Raw genomic sequence first — 17,077 nt, 5'->3', positions numbered from 1 at the left:
AGCTCTCTAAGTGGTAGCTGTGGAGAGCGGCTTTCAGGCTTAGTCCAGATGGAGTGTTAAGCAGCTTGTTTTACCAGAACTAATCATATAGTGCAGGTTAAACTAAAAAGAACAACACAGTGTAGTTATAAAAATAAGTATATTTATTATATTCACAGTTACTAACACATTGGTATATCTCCTACCCGGAGATATCAACACAATACACACAATATTTCAAAAGTAAACCAGTATGTTAGCACAAATACACAGTGGTCTCCAGGGGGAGACCAAACCATATACTAATGAAAGTTGAATGCGAACTGCGACGGAGGTCGGAACTTGGACCAGAAGAAGCAGAAGAGCTGGGAACCTAAGGAACACCACAGAGGCTGTGTACAGATTGGAAACAGTCACCTCACCCGTGGAAACCACAGGAACCAGGATACCTACACCAGAGAAGCCGGGTGCATAGGTGCGAAGTAACGTTGGAAACCGCCGTAGACCACAATGGAGGACTTCAGTGAAAATGCAGCTGGAGAAGAAGGTGAATGAGTCCAGAGGAATCAAAGGACGGATTCTTGAAGAGAAGTACCTGCAAGCAGAGGGGACAGAGTCTATGCCACTCAGAAGGGACCAGGAGGCATGGAAGACCAATTACCACCGATGACGGAGGATGCAGGAGTGTTGATAGTGACCTTGTCGCTGCAGCTGTGAGGACCAGGTGACGCTGTGGAAGACCAGGAGCCGTTCACGAGCTGCCCCACGTTGGAAGTCAAGGACAAGGGAGTTGTGTCCGGCAGGAGCACCAACAAGCCTTGGCAGCAACAGCAGACGTAGTAAATTAAAAAGGTGCAACGTTGGGACCTGCAAGGTCCAATGGACTCACCAAGTGCAGGGTAGTCAGAGCAGGCCGCGAGCAAGCAGGGGAGCCAACTGAAACCAAAGAAGACCCTCAAGAAGAACCACAGGTCGAAGGCACAAGAGTTGCAAGAGGACCTTGAGCAGCTCACCAAAGATGCAGGCCCACGGTGCAGAGGAAGCGGTGAGAACGAAGATCTTTTCCAGGTAGAGATGCTGGAGTTTCTTGTAGTCCGAAGATCTCTGGAGGATAGACTCAAAACGCCTTGGAAAGTCAACGCGGTGCACAGAGTTTCTGTTCAATCGGTTCAGACAAGGGATACTGGCCTCAATCTTACAGAGAGGAGAGGTCATGCCTCGAGGGACTTGTAGCACCACCAAATGTGTTGCTAAGCCTTTTGGAGTCTGTGGGACGTCAAGAGCAGCAGATCGGTCAGCTTTGATGTGGTGCCTTCTGATGCAGGGGAGTGACTTCTTCACTCCAAGGGAAATTCCTTTGTGTGTCTGTGATGCCCACAGGCCTGGAGAGGAACCTGGATGAAGCACAGGCACAGATGATGAAGAAGACTTGCAGAACAGCAAGACCAGGAGCAGCGGGAGTCTTCCTTGGTGCAGTCTCAGTTACAGGTGAAGTACAGCGAAGTCCAAGGTACCCAGATGGTTAAAGTTTAACTGGTTTCGGATTTGAATCTTGTCCAACTATTAATCTGAAGAGCCACCCACAGGTAAGCCTAAGTAAAGGGGTGGGACGATTCAATGATCCCTCCCAGAGGGGAGGATACTCCCATGTCCTTTGCTTAGTTTTGTGCCAGAGCGGGAGCCCAGGCTCCCTGAACTGGCTCAAACTGGAGTATGCAAGGAGGGTACCAAATGTGCCCTCCAGAGCAGTCTGCTGCTGCTGGCAAGTACCCCCACCCCAGCCCAATACACTAAGTCCTGTCTGGGAGGTGGTCACACCTCCCTGAGGCATGAAACATATTATTCTGCCTTCCCCTGCTTGAGCTCAGCTCAGCAGCATGAGTGCAGAAACGTTTCTGTGGTCGGCAGCGGCACTAGCTTGCTGTTAGACTCTGAAAGGCTGGTACCGGGAATACAGGGGGGCACTCTAGAGGACTCTCAACCCTCCCTTCCCCTGATACATGGAATCCTACATCCAATACTGGAATCTGTGTTGGGGTAAGATTACAATATATTGGATACCAAACAGCCAATATATAGTTAGACATCTCGTAATTGACTTGTTGTCCATTATATGTTTTAAATGGCTGACCACACTTACAAAGTCTGGAGAATCGACTCCGGGGTTTGTAGGGGTGCTCCGCTCATGCAGGGGCACCCTCATACTTGTAGCCAAGAACCCTGCCCTCGGGACTGATGAGACTGCCATAGTAGTGACTTAAAGGTTTTAAGTGTAGCGACCTCAGATTTAAGGGAACATATCTGTGGTGAGGGGTGCAAGTACCCACTCACGCAGGTTGCAATGGCAGGTTTGTAGTCACAGTTTGAGTGATCTCTCATGGGTGGCATACTAAATGCTCAGCCCATGGGAGACTACTGGTATACCTATTCCCTGGGTACCTTAGTACCATATACTAGGGACTTACAAGGGTACAAGAGTAGCCAATTTTGGAGATACCAACGTACTTACCATTGTCAAATTAAGGGAGACAGCACAGTGACAGGGGTCCTGATTAGCAGGATCCCAATCAGACTAGTTAGACACAGCATAACACCAGCAAAAAGTGGGGGTAACCATGAAAGCAGATCCTACATTTACTCTCAGCTTTTTAGGGACACATGGGTGTTGGGTTAACCTATGCTGCTACGCCTAGGAGGTGATGAAAAGGCCAGTAGATGACAATGCAGTGGGGCTGATGAGACGGCAGCGCACATGGTAAACTCAACCATGTGTACAATACAGCGACGAGGGTGGCACCATGTACTGCGGAGGGCTGGGGCTAAGGGAACGAAGTAAGTGAGGCCATGGCAAAGAGTAGAGGCTCATTGAACTACTGTATGTGAACTTAACATTGATTTTGAGAACCTAACTGCAGTTGTTTACAATATATTACAAATATAGGGAAAATCAACCCTTTAACATTTCTAAATTCAAATTGAAACTGACAACATTGTTGCGAAATAGAGAATTCCTTGGATTTCGTTTGATTTTTTTCCATTTTACATCGCTAACAATGATATTATTGTATATACGATGCCAAGATTTACGTGTTTAAAACTTGTTGGATGCAGGAATAAATGATTTCATTTTTGTGTTACATGTTTCTTTTTAAAGAAAAAAGGATTCAATTATTCCAGACTTTAAATGAAAACGTCTTCAAATAACACGGAGAAGTAATTTATGGTGCACTGCATTAAAAACAGAATAATTTACGTTAATTCCAGCTGATTCAGTTAGAATAACACAAACTATTAGTTATGGGATGAAAATGACAATAAACTGGACTAAAACAGTAAAGTCAAGCAGCCACCATGTAACAACCCATCTCCTTTCACCGGAATTCCCATTGTTTTTGAACCCCTCAGGCATGGACACCTGGGAATTGAACGCAGTGTGTTACATTTGTTGGAACAGGATGCTTCCATTTAGAGAATGCACTCACCGAATGTGTCTTCAGGCAGGTGGCACAAAATCAAGATGTGGGCTCACGTCCAAGCACTGCAGCCTTTCTGTTAAGCACGCAATGTAAACTCCCACAGTGTACGTCCTCAAAGTAACGTAGAGGCAGGTAAAATGGTCGGTGTTACAATTGGGCTGGCAAAGTATTGTGATTTAGCCTTCAATGCACGCGGCCGGAGGGTCTTCCAATCAAACCTGTGAGAGCTCAACCACCCTCAATCTTTGGTCTATCCTCCATCTTCCTCAGTATCGCTAAAAGGTCCGCATTTGTCATGAACCATTAACAAGGACTTACTTTCAAAACGAACTTTTTACATAGCAGGATCATTTACAACGCATGCATTTATTTCGCATACATTTATCTTTTTACAAAAGGATTCGTAGTATATGTGACATAACTCATAGCATATACATAAGTGTACCTTATTTTCAATTAAAACGGTGACGAGATTAAGACAGTTATTCAGTAATAAATTAAATAAAATTAGCACTAAAGTGTAGTTTCGGAACTTTATCACGCTCAAGCATCTTTGTATATGAAAACGCTGTTTAAAAATTAACTTAAAATACAGTAGACGGCAGCGTTGAATTAAGGTAACATCCATATAATGCTCTACTTGCTGTATTTCAAAGCGACCACAATGTCCAGATGGCAACTATTAACCTTAAAATATTTACCTTTTACATTATTTATTGCCATTTTCATTAAAAGAAGGCAACACAAACATACATTCACAAGGTAGAGGGCAAATAAGAGGGGAGAACGGGGAAGCACTGTTAAAAAAATGATTTCTATCTGAAACATTACTTTCTATTATTTGTACAATTAATCGTGACATGCCAGCCATACGCGGGTCGCTACTCCCGCATCGAACTGCGGATAACATTGGCGGCTATTATCATGTAGTGGCTATTTAGCATACCGCCCTACTTACAGCCAATGTATTGATAAACCGTTCCTCTAATCACTTTGGGGGCATTACAACCTTCGCAAGTCACGCCATTGCTGTTCTGGTGAACACTTTTGGGGGCTTTATTATCTGTACCTGACACGCCGGATCCCGCTGCCGTCCTTCCTGTGCTCTCCCCCTGCCGCCGCTGCTCTTCGTCATCTCAGCGCGGCCGCAGTACGGGAGGGGACCACAACCTCCAAGTGCCTTTGCGGCAGGGAGCCGCCGCATTCAACATCGCGCCAGGAGGCGCTTTAAATCGCGGACAAGCCCCGCGTCGCGGGATCGCGCCGGGCTAAGCCCGGACCAAGGGCGGGCCCGTTCAAGCCCGTTAAAGACCGAGTAAGACCGGACCGGGCCCCCTCTCTACGCCCGCTAAAAGGTGATTTTTTGTGAACATTATCAGCTTATTGTTTGCTTGGTGGCATTTTGTACTGTTTGCACTTTAAATAGCAAACAACAGCTGAACTGAGGCCGCATAGTGACTCTGTAAGCAGACATGACTACTTGCGGCAGCAGGAGTAAAACCGCAGCAGGGGGTGATAAATTAACAGGTACCCTGGATGATTTTATAATTCGTACAAATTCAGTTATCGACCAAGGCATACGCCTAATGGAACGCAGGGTCTCTCAAGACCTAGCGTTCGCGAGAAGATCATCCATGGGACACCTAGCGTCAGCTCGTACACCCATACCTGAACCTGCCAAGAAAATTGACCCGTTACTGGTCCATGTGGATGTACACTGTATGCCGACAAGGGGAGATCTGTCAATTTCCACCTCCCTATCAGATTCGCTGATAAGTTCAGTCCTAGAAAAAACTCCGCAGTTTATCTCGGATAGCTTGCAGGCCATAAGGAGCTTTAGCTCATCTAGGGAGAGGAGGGAGGGTGCTAAACCCAAAAAGAAAGCTACCAAGACGATTACTCCAGGGCCAACAAATCCTAAGACTTCGAAATCTAAGGATGCTTGTGTTTCATTCAAAAATTAGAGGGCGAGACAATAACAGGCTAAAAAGAATAATGACCTGTTACCCGCAGAAGCTGTAAATGTTGCCCTGGACTTATCGGACGTTGATGTCCCTCCTACTAATAACATAGAACATCAGGAGGACGACTTTGATGCCCAATTCCTAGAAAAAATGGGGAATTTGTTTAAAACCCTCTTGATACCACTAGAAACTAGACTAGTGCACATTGAAAACCAGCTTAAGGTTTTGCATCATCTCACTAAGAATCCACCACATCCAGGGGTAAAATCGATAGCAAATGGTCAACCAATAAAACCTGGCCAATCAAGCTTAAAAACTAAACAATCTCCACCACCTGCCCCAAAGGTAACTAAAAATCCCGTAATTCCTACAGAGAAAAAAACAGCCGTCAAACACCCTGGCCAGACCACTCAAACCGGGAGGGAGGAGATTCCATCAAATACCCTTGTTGTCCCCCATAAAAACAAACAATGGGAAAGGGTGGCTACAAAGGGCAGACATATTGTAAACCTCCCCCCAGAGGCGAGCCCTTATGTAGTCGTCATGACAGGAGTTCCTGAACTGGAAGAATTTGCAGAGGAGCCAATTTGGTCCCTAAAAAATAAAGTTGCCTACTGGCTTAATATTAACCGTCCCCTTTCCCCGCATCTGTCCAGTAACATTATAATGGTACGTAGAGTACCATGGGTAGGGCAAGACAGGAAGACTATAAAAGGCGACTGTGTCTCGGTCAACTTCGGGGATCAGCGCACTGTCGACTACATCCGCTCATGGAGAACACAACTGAGCGGTGCAGGGATAGAAACTAGACGGCTATCATACTTGTACCAATCAAGGAGTCACCAAGGTCCTGAGTTTGGGGGGAACTGGGGAAATGGAGGTCTTCAGGAATGGGGTAGTTACCCAACTAGGAACCAACTGTACATGGGTAACTGGGGGGGAATTCCTACTGCTAATAGATATAGTTGCCTTGAGATTATGACTGACTGGTTAGGTCATCCAAAAAAAACAGTGGAAAGCAGGAGCAGGGAAACCACGCCAAATATGTATAGAAGCAGAATAGATCGCTCCAACACTAATCCACCATCCAAGCAAAGGCCAGACGAGGGCGTACTTAACTCTGCCATAGGTGCGCCACTTATTAAGGGCAAGATTAACAACAATAGCTTAGAAATCACCCAAACCCAGGGTCACCCATGCTGTAAAGCACTAAATACTATAGCTGCAAGTGACCGACAGGGGGCACAAGAAGGTCCATTGAATTCTATCCAGCATAAAAATGATACTCCTACACTGGCCGACACAGGAGGAATTTTAACTCTCCTGTCTTGGAACGTAGCGGGATTATCTAGCAAAGTTAAGGACCCCACTTTTGTAACATTTGTATACAAATTTAGCATAATCTGCTTACAAGAATGCTGGGAACAGAGGGAAACGCATCTAATTGGATATCGTACTTACTTCTCTGCAGCTAAACAGACCACTAGGGGCAGAAGTTCGGGAGGCTTGACGACATTTATATCAAATTTGTTACATATGGAGGTGAAGATTTTAAGTATAGGAGGGGATTACTATCAAGCATTGCTACTGAAGCTGGGAGGTAAACAACAGGTCATCCTGATTAATCTTTATAATAACATCCCAAAGGAAGATGCAGACAAGGTCATAGCGGATTTAAGTAACATCTTACACACACAACAGGACTCCGCCCAAACAGAGATGTGTGTTATCTTGACGGGCGACCTACACTGTCATATATGCCCTCAAAGTGATCTTGATACCTGTGTGGTGGTTAACTTGAAGGGAGACCCGTGCACCCACTTTGAGCACTCGAAGTTTGGTAATCTACTTAACAATCTGGTATGTGAATGGGACCTAGGCTTTGCCAATGAACTCTGTAGTCCTCAGATCGCCTTTCAACCTACCTTTAATGGACGCGGTCTGCGATCAGTGATTGATTTTACGTTACTCACAGCCAGCTACCATCGCTGTGTCCTGAGTTTTAATACAGAGGACATCTCAATGAGCGACCACTTCCCGATACACTCGTCATTCAGCTTTGGGTCGGGCAATCCTCAGAACACCGTAGTGGCCGAAAACATTTATCGCCACAAGATTGCACTGTCGAGAGTGAATGGTTACTCCATAAAATGGAGTAAGATAAATCCAGTCACTTTTCTGCACACCCTAATATCAGACCAGTTAAATGATTTTATGATCTGTCTTGCGGAAGACTCCAGCCCAACCGAGGTCGTATCTGCCTTCCAAAAAATAAAAGAGCAAATCTGTAATCAACTAACTCGCAAGAGTAGGCCAGGCGAAGGTAACATGACAGAGGGCTGGTTCGACTCGGAGTGTAGCAAAGCTCACGCGCGGCTGAAGCTAGCTCTTAAAAAGGTACCTAGAAACATAACAGATACAAGGATAGCCAGATCACTCTATAAAGCTGCAATAAAAAAGAGGAAGTTTGATTTAAAAGAGGAAGCCTGGGTAGCCCTACATAAGGCATGCGCACTGAAAGATAACACTGCCTTCTGGAGGGCCGTAAATGCCCCCTTTTTTATAGAAAGGAAAACGGACACAATTGAGATAGCCATAGAGGAGGTGGTATGGATAAACCATTTTTCTGAGCTATATAAAAAAGATGAGGCAGTTAGCTCGGTACGCCTCGGTTATCAGCCAGCTGAGGTGTCTGATACCCGGGGTCTCTTCCCCCTAGAAATAACCTTCTCCCTAGCAGAAGTAGAAATAGCTATTGCAGCGAGTTCTTTGAATATAGCTCCGGGACCAGATGGAGTTCCAATAGACACCTATAAGGCTGACATCTCTCTCTGGGCTCCCCTTCTGACCAATGTCTTAAATAGTTACACAAAAAAGGGATTTTCATCGACTTGGCAGGAGGCGATCGTAGTCCCAATCTTTAAGAAGGGCGATCGTAGTGATTCAAAGTGTTATAGGCCAATTTCACTTTTGGATTCGCTGATGAAAGTGGCTGGCAGAATAATACTGAAGAGACTACATACATGGGCCAAGGAGGCTAATGCCCTGTCTAAGTTTCAGTATGGCTTCACATCTGGCGTAGGTACAGTCGAGCAAGAACTTAATCTGACCATAATCACGGCCAAGTACATAGTGGCAAAGAAGGGTAACCGATTCATGACCTTCGTTGACCTTAGCTCAGCGTTCGATTGCCTAAGTCACGAAGTATTATGGGACACCTTACAAGATCTAGGCATTATTTATTTATTTTATTTAAAACACTTATATAGCGCAGCTGTCACCTTGCAGGTATCCTGGCGCTGTAAGAATAAAAATAACTCCTGAGGTAGAAGGCAGTGGGGAGCAGCAGATAAAAGTAACCAAAAAATGTTTAACATTTTGGGAAAAGCCAGGTTTTAATCCGCTTTCTGAAAGGGAAAAGTTCAGTTGTTTGGCGAATGTCAATAGGCAGGCTGTTCCAAAGTTTTGCGGCTGCAACTCTAAAGGATCTTCCCCCAGTCCTGACCTTGTAGAATCTTGGTACTGTGACAAGACAGGCTGTGGAGGAGCGTAGGGCTCTGGTAGGTGTGTACCAAGTAAACATGGATTGCAGGGATCTGGGCCCAACTCCGTGTAATGCCTTGAAAACAAGACAAAGTGATTTGAAAGCCACTCGCTGTCTCATAGGAAGCCAGTGCAGCTCGGCCAAAGCCGCAGTAGCCGAAGATCTCCTTGTCCAGCCAAGGGCCAGTTTGGCAGCGGCAGATTGGACTCTTTGGAGTCGATCTAGCAATGTAACTGGGGCCTCTAGCAGCATCGCATTGCAGTAGTCAAGGCGACTAAGAATAGTACACCTGACTATTAACGCCCGGGCCTGTGAGGGAAGAAGTGGCATGATCTTGCGTAGGGAACGCAAGAGGGCCGAGCACGTGGACACTGTTTTCGCAACCTGAGTTTCCATGCTGAGTTTGTCGTCCATCATGACACCTAAGTTGCGGACGGTGGTGACCGGCTGAGGCTTTTCTGGGGCTCAAAAATCGGTTGGAAACACGCGAGGGATCCGACTTCCGGCACAGTACAGAACCTCGGTTTTAGAGGAATTGAATTGCAGGGAATTTTTATGCAGCCAACCAGCTGTGTCTCTCAGACAGTCGTGGAATGATTCCAGGGGGATCGATTCTTCACCCTCCCAAGAGAGGATGAACTGAGTGTCATCAGCATAGTTTATGGCTTTTAGTTTGTGGGATTTAATTAACGTAATCAAAGGTTTAAGGTAGACGTTAAATAAAATAGGGCTGATGGACGAGCCTTGAGGCACCCCATGGGGAACTGGGGAGAAGGCAGATTAAAACGGGGGGAAGAGACACAGCCTGCTTCCTGTCCCGCAGGAAGGAGTGAAACCAAAGCAGGGCGGTGCCGTCAACCCCTGCCTCCCTCAGTCTTTCCAGCAGAATCACATGATTGACCGTATCGAATGCGGCAGACAAGTCCAGCAGGATCAGGACTACTGCCTGGCCCCTGTCTGCACGCATACGGAGGTCCTCCATGGCAGTGAGAACAGCAGTTTCAGTGCCATGGGCCGGACGAAAACCAAATTGAATTTCGTCCAGGATGTGATTCTGCTCCAGATGTTTAGAAAGACAAGAGCTCACCCAGCGCTCGGCGATTTTCGCCGGGAATGGTAATAGGGAGATAGGCCGATAGTTTGATAAGCACTGGGGGTTCAAGGAGGGTTTCTTCAGCAGTGGTGTAATGAGAGCCTGCTTCCAAGGAGCCGGAACAAATCCGCAGCGTAGGGATTGATTACAGATCCTGCAAAGAGTGCAGAAGAGTTCCACTCCGAAAGCTTTCCAGGTGTTAGGGGGCAGAGGGTCGAGAGGGGAACACGAGGAAATCCTACGAGCCAAACTATCGAAATCCACCTCCGAAATGGGGGGGGAATTCCCGCAAGCAGTCTGTGGGAGGACACCCTGGGCTTACCTTGTTATAGTCAGTAGTGTCAGCTCCAGGGCCGTTAAGACGGCCCAGTGAGGGGGAGGTGCTCAGGTTATGGATGATGGTCACAATTTTGTCCTTGAAAAACAGTGCGAGATTGTCACAGAGTGCTTGAATGGGAGGGATAGTTTTTTTGGCACAGTCAGGGTGGGTGAGGCTGTTAAGGATCTGGAAAATGCTTTTGGAGCGGTTGGCGGCTATAGCTATAGAGGAACAAAAGTAGGAGGATTTACATTTAATAATTGCAGATTTATATTCCAGGAGTTTGTTTTTCCAACATACTTAATTTTATTAAAGAACTTTATAGAGGGGCAGGGGCAAAGGTCCGCTTTGGTAAAAATGGCAAATGTACTAACAAATTCCCAATCATGAAGGGTGTGCGCCAGGGCTGCATCCTGGCACCCTTTTTATTCAACCTATATATAAACAGTGTGGCAGCCTTTTTAATTTATAAGGACTTGGATTACCCTAAAATAGATGGCGTAGCAGTGCCAATATTACTTTATGCGGATGACGCAGTCCTAATGGCAAGGACCCAAGTAAGCCTCCAAAAGGCGCTGAATAGCTTTGCAGGATACATGGACGAAAGAGGCTTAAAAATAAATGTAGGGAAAACCCTGACCATTTGCTGCTCCTCTAAAAAGAATCTACTGTGTAACACCTTTTTAAATCAGTCAAGGATAGCACTTACTAATACCTTTTCCTATCTAGGGATAGTTTTTAACAAAAAAGGTTCATGGTCCACAGCGGTAGCCGCAAGAAAGCTAGCTTTTATTCGCACTATAGGAGCTCTGAAACATTTTGCAAATAGACTGGGGGGCAGTCCGATACGCGTCCTGTTGGACATCTATAAGGCTAAGTGCGTATCGACTGCCAATTACGGGGCAGCTATATGGGGGATTGCAGATTCCTCAGAAATTCAAATGTGTGAAAATGCCTTTCTGAGATATCTGCTGGCTGTCCCTAAATCCACTTCTAGCTATGTATGTCACAAAGAGCTTGCCTTGGTCTACATAACAGATTTAATCAAGGTTTCCCCAGTCCTGTTATGGCATCAAGTGTGGACAACACCCGAAAGTGAGTTTAACCGGGCCACTATTCAGGATTGTGTCAAACAGCAGGGGGCAAAACATATCCATTGGCTTGGCTACGTAAAAGACTTTTTAACAGACATAGGCCACCCTGAGTTTTACAACGTCCCCTCCACTCTATCTTCCATCTCCAAAAAAGCCCTTAAGGACGCTTGTCTTGAGCATTTGGAAGAACAACGCGGGCAGATAGAGAGGAAGAAGGTGTCTGTCATTCAACATCAATACCTATTATATGGCCCGGGCACACAGCTATATTTGTCATTAAATTACTCTAGCTATAGCATAATGCTGCTAGCCCGCATGAGAACAGGGACCTTTTTAGAATGGCCACCTTTCCAAACATTAATGATTGGGCAAAAAATTTAACGCCATCTCCTTGTGATGATTCTTCCTTGCAATCATCTATACATTGTATTTTATTCTGTAAATTTTATTCGCATAGTAGGAAAAGATTTTTATTACCTTTGTTAAAAGCCTGGGGACTGAGACAATGTAGGCCTGCTTTTATCAAGATACAATTGTTACAAGATGAAATGACTATTTATGCTGTTTCCCTGTTTTTAAAGAGTATCATTAGGTGTAGATCCTCTATGTTATAATACCGTCTTTAAAAATACTGAAAATGAAATTAATTGAATGCATTGGAGGATTGTTTTTTATCTGCTGCGAATCTATGAACTGTTTTTATCTGCGAATCTATTAACTGCTTTTTATTGTTTATATTTTTTGTAATGTGCTTTTATGATTTTAAACAAAAAATCGAATAAAGCTATCTTTGACTTGACTTGATAAACCGTATTGTGCTACCTTCCATACAACGGCGGGCTGTGCTGGGAACACTAACTTTAGACATGGAGCGCGACTAAGCTCGCGCCCCGTACCACTGTTCGAATTAATGGTGACGTTTTATTCCGTTCAGAAGGTTTAGTTTGGATTCTGTCAGTTGCTGTTTTTCTCCACCAGGGTGCGGTTATTGGCTGAAAATAAACGTACCTTCTGTAACTTCTGCTCGCACGAACCATCCTTACAGCGTTGGCTGCGAGCTGGAGCAGCCCCGATGTATGAGTCTGCAGTTTCAGGATCCGGCACAAGGCTCCTGGTTTGCGTTGCAAAAGTCTCTCTTCAGTGCTGTGCTGCCAATGCTCTTTCCCTCGATTTGAGGGAGTTTGGAAATTTCAGCCTGCTATGGAACTTAATTAGTTGGTGAGTTTTAATCACAATTTCTAAGCGTTAAGAGCGAGTGTACCAAACGGTCTCGACGAATCTCAGAGGGGCCTTTGCTAAAATAGCGCCGCATGTAGAGAGAAATTTGGCATCATTGCCAATGCTAGAGAATAAAATGAGGCAGCAGGGACCCATTTTTTTGTGTTCACTGGTCAGGCCCTAGCTCACCAGTGAATGGTCCCTGAACACAAATCTCTTCGGACCTCACCTAAATTGCCCATAGCTTAGCTGCCACACGCTGAAGAGGGTGTTGGTGAGAGCTAGAAGGGCGGGTAAGGAAAGGGGCTAACGGGGTGTGAAAAATATCCTTTAGAGTATGATAACGAAAGACCACTTTAAGCTGGCAAATCTGACAAAGAAATAAGCATCCAGTGACGTGGACAAGGCTGGAGCAAGATGCGGTGCCCTGAATGCACACAGCTTCGTGCGCCTCAGACGACAGACGTCCTGGGTCTGTGCCCAGCTCTGAGGCGCCCTGCTGTGTGCCTAACCTGAATGCACACAGCTCCGTGCGCCTCAGAAGACTGGCACCTTGGGTCTGTGCCCAGCTCTGAGATGCCCTGCTGTTTGCATAAACCTGAACGCACACAGCTCCGTGCGCCTCGCAGAAGATGGACGCCCTGGGCTCTGCCCGCCTCTCAGAAGCAGAGGTCTTCAAACGTTTCGATACCGAGACACCCCTGTCAAACTTTTTTAGGCATAAGGACCCCCTCCTGACAAAAATTTCTAGAACTTGGTAGTCCTCATCATTGACAACTACCTACAACCATAAAAGCCCCCAATTCCCATAGCAAATCATTTTTACAGTGGGGAAATAATATGTAACGTGTTTATCAAGCGAAAGATCACTGAGCGTGGGGGAGTGGTCAAAGGTGTGGCTTAAAACAAAAAGCCTTCATTTATGAGGGATTGGCCTTGGGGAGCGCCGCAAGTCTTCTTGTTGCGCTGCCTATGCCAATGTGAAAGGGCAGGAATGCACCTTATTTATGAAATATGTCGCATTCCTGTCCTTTCGCACTGCATTGGCGCACAAATTGCTGCCTAGCGCCAATGCAGGCAGGATTGTTTTTGTGCAGGAAGGTGCCCAAGCGGGGCTTTCCTCTTTCTTTGTGAGCTGCAAAATGCAGCACACATGGAAAGATGAAAAAATACAAGGAGACATGAAAACATTTCTCCTCATTACACCGGCTGTGGGGATGCGTAAGGTTTTGCCGCTGCCCCAGGTTTACATGGTTTCGTAAATCTGGGGCAGTGTCATAATCTATGGGTGTTGCGTGGGAACACCCACCACAATGCCCATGGAACTCCTACTTGACAGACTAAGGCAAGGCAGCGACTTGCGCTGCTTTGTCTTACTCCATATGTATGAGGCCACAAGGGTGATTTTGCGTCGCCTCATAGATACGACTGCAACGATTGTGCACCCGGAGCTTTAAAAAAAATGATGTTCCCAGCGTCTCTAGCCTCTCATAAATCAGCCCCAAAATATTTTGCTAGTTTTTTTTAGGTCTTTCACCATCAGGTAGGTACATATTAAATAATGGGTAGCTTAAATGAAAAATGTATTTTAGAAAGTTGTTACTCGGTGGGAAACGCATTGTAGTACATTAGGAAACCTCTATTAAGTAATGCACTGCAGAGACCCGCAGAATTAAATTTGGTTGGTAAATTGGGGAATAGTGGCTTGTGGATTTTTAGTGCTACAGGGTAACAAGAAAGCACTGTGAAAGTGTAAGTCATTAATTTATTCTTGCATTACTCAAATTATAAGGTAGAAAGCTACAAACTGTGAAAATAGTTTTAGGATATAATGGAGCTTCCAAAATGCAGATTTTAGCAATACTAGAACATAAGTAATTCATTTTTTTTAATAACTGTCCCTTTAACACCTCCTCAGAGGTACCAAGTGATTAAAAACATGCACTTTACAGCCCAGTTGTTAACTCTTCTTACTACCAGTAAAAAAAATAAAAATTCTTTGCCATCACAAAGTAATTAAAGCCAGAACCACTCCAAAGCACCATTTACATTTGCAGATTAACTCAAAACGCACATTTGCATTTCATTTAGGCAAGCAGGCACCCTGGAAAAAAGGATTGTTTCACCTGTCTGCCCAGCCTCTTCCTTTCCATAAGAGACTCAATTACCTTCAGCTGAAGCATTTTAAGGAGCGGAATGAAGCGTCCCGTTTTCAAAAAGAAGAGCACATGTTTAGATTCCAGGTAGAAGTGGGGCCTGAAAATGTGTGACCCCCTTCCCAGAACTCAAGGGTCCCCATGGGGGTCGTGCCCCACAGATTGAAGACCTCTGCTCTAGAGGAAGAAAATGTTCCTACATTGTCTTGGTTCTGAAGGGATGAGTACTTACAATCATATGGACAAGAAAATAAGAACGTAGGGGGTGAATTTTCACAGGCATTAATGGATTTAGAGGATTATTTTTTGCACTTTCTATTTGCATTGCTAGCGACGGCTACATGTTCGCCCCCCAGGAAACCAGAGCATGATGAAAGAATTTAAAGACTATGTATCAGCCTTAAAAAAGCTATCTCTTATGTGTATATTTGGTACTTTACATAATGAGCTTATCCAAGATCAAATTATAATGTATGTAAATAATGAGGCTATTCAGGCAAAGTTTTATGTACATGGGGACTCGGAACTGAAGCTAGTAGCTATTATACAGAAGGCTGACGTTTCTTACAAATACTCTTTTTGTTCACATCATTAATAACTGCTGTAGCGTAAGTATAAAACAAAGGTGACAAAGAAAGGAAATGAACCTAACAGCACCGTCAGTATTCGCAAAAAGAAAGAATAGAGTAAGGGAAGTGATGATGGGAAATGTTACAGATGTAGGAGAAAGGAATGTTTAGCATATAGTAAGACATGTCCTGTTGTGAATCAGAAGTGTTCTTTTTGTGGCAATAAAGGTCACTTTTTTAGGGTTTGTAAAAAAACCAAGATAGAATAAAAGTGGTAAAAAATGGTGAAACTTTTTTTGATTCCGAGAAGATGGTACAAAATCAGATGGGAACAGTATAGGAAATGATAAGCAACTTAAGGGTGTAGTATGTGTACTTAGTACCAAATCACGTAATAAACCTGCGTTGATATTAGGTTAGGGGTGTGTAGAGATGCTGATTGTAGCTTATTCTGGATCACCATTTGCCAATATTTTGGAAGAAGAACAACTGCTACCACTACCTTCTGATGTTAGACCGGAAATTTTAAAGGAGACCCAATACCTATGGTGGGCTATCATAAAGTTTCCTTAGATTTTAAAAACAGAAAAGCTATTAGTAAATTATACATGGCAGAAGAAGGTCCATCTATACTTGGGTGGATTGGACAACGTGCACTGGACATCATTTTGAACCCAAGTAGTCCAGAACATGTAATTGTTTTGGGAGAGTGTGATATAGTTTGTTAGTTCGTTTTGACTGAATTTCCCGGTTTGATCTCAGGCGAAATTGGTGCCCTAAAGCAGTTTACCCATACATACACTCTCAAGAAGAGCACTACACCTAGGGTGCATAAGGGAAGGAACATACCTGTGATAGTGAGCAATGAAGTGTACCTGGAAATTGAGCATGGCATTATAGAACCACTTGAAGCTTCTGAATGGAGCGCACTCTTAGTGGTGGCTAGAAACTTTAATGGAAAGATACGTTTGTGTGTTAATTTGAGGGCTCTGAATCAGAATATCATTGTGATAAGGTTTCCCTTACTCAAGATAAATGAAATGCTGGCATTCGCGAAGGGTACACAATTGTTTCCTTTTCTTAACATCTGGTCTGCTTATCACCAGATTTGTGTACATAGAGATAGAAAACCATTTAGAGCATTCATGATGGTTGTGTTCAATATGGACATATGCCTTTTGGATTAGCAGCAGAATTGCTTCAAAAACTAATGCACACACAGTTTTGCTCTCACGAAGGAGTTATGTTTCCCCAAGATGACCTCTTGGTCATTGAGGAAAACAAGAAAAGTCATGATAAACGCCTCAGTGATGTGCTATAAACTTTCGGAGAGTGAGAATTAACTGCTGAATATGCAAAATTGCAAAATGTAAATGTGCTGTACAGAAGTAATTGAACTACCTTGGTCATGAAGGTATTAGGCCAAAACAAGACTTACTACCTGTTATTAATGATGTTATATGTCCCTCCAGCAAGGATGAGCTAAGGTCTCTACTACAGTTACTTGAATTATATTCCAAATTTTTAAAGAATTTTGCGGAAAACACATACTATGAGACAATTATTGAAGAATAGGATTACATTTGCATGGTTGGATGTTTGTCAACTGCTGCTAAAATGAGAACTGTGTTCAGCTAACCCCATTCATGGTTTTGATTCTACATT

At 44.4% G+C, this 17,077-nt stretch overlaps 1 protein-coding gene across 3 annotated transcripts in view; it reads right to left on the bottom strand.

Moving 5' to 3' along the window:
- The window catches only part of ZNF451 (zinc finger protein 451), a 776,596-nt gene that overhangs the window by 65,344 nt on the left and 694,175 nt on the right, over positions 1-17,077 (bottom strand). The gene's annotated exons all lie outside the window — the stretch shown is intronic.

Source organism: Lissotriton helveticus, chromosome 6, assembly GCF_964261635.1.
Source record: "Lissotriton helveticus chromosome 6, aLisHel1.1, whole genome shotgun sequence".
NCBI classification, from domain to species: Eukaryota; Metazoa; Chordata; class Amphibia; order Caudata; family Salamandridae; genus Lissotriton; species Lissotriton helveticus.
Note: the sequence above shows the minus strand (reverse complement) of the source record. Positions and strands in the feature narration are given on the sequence as shown.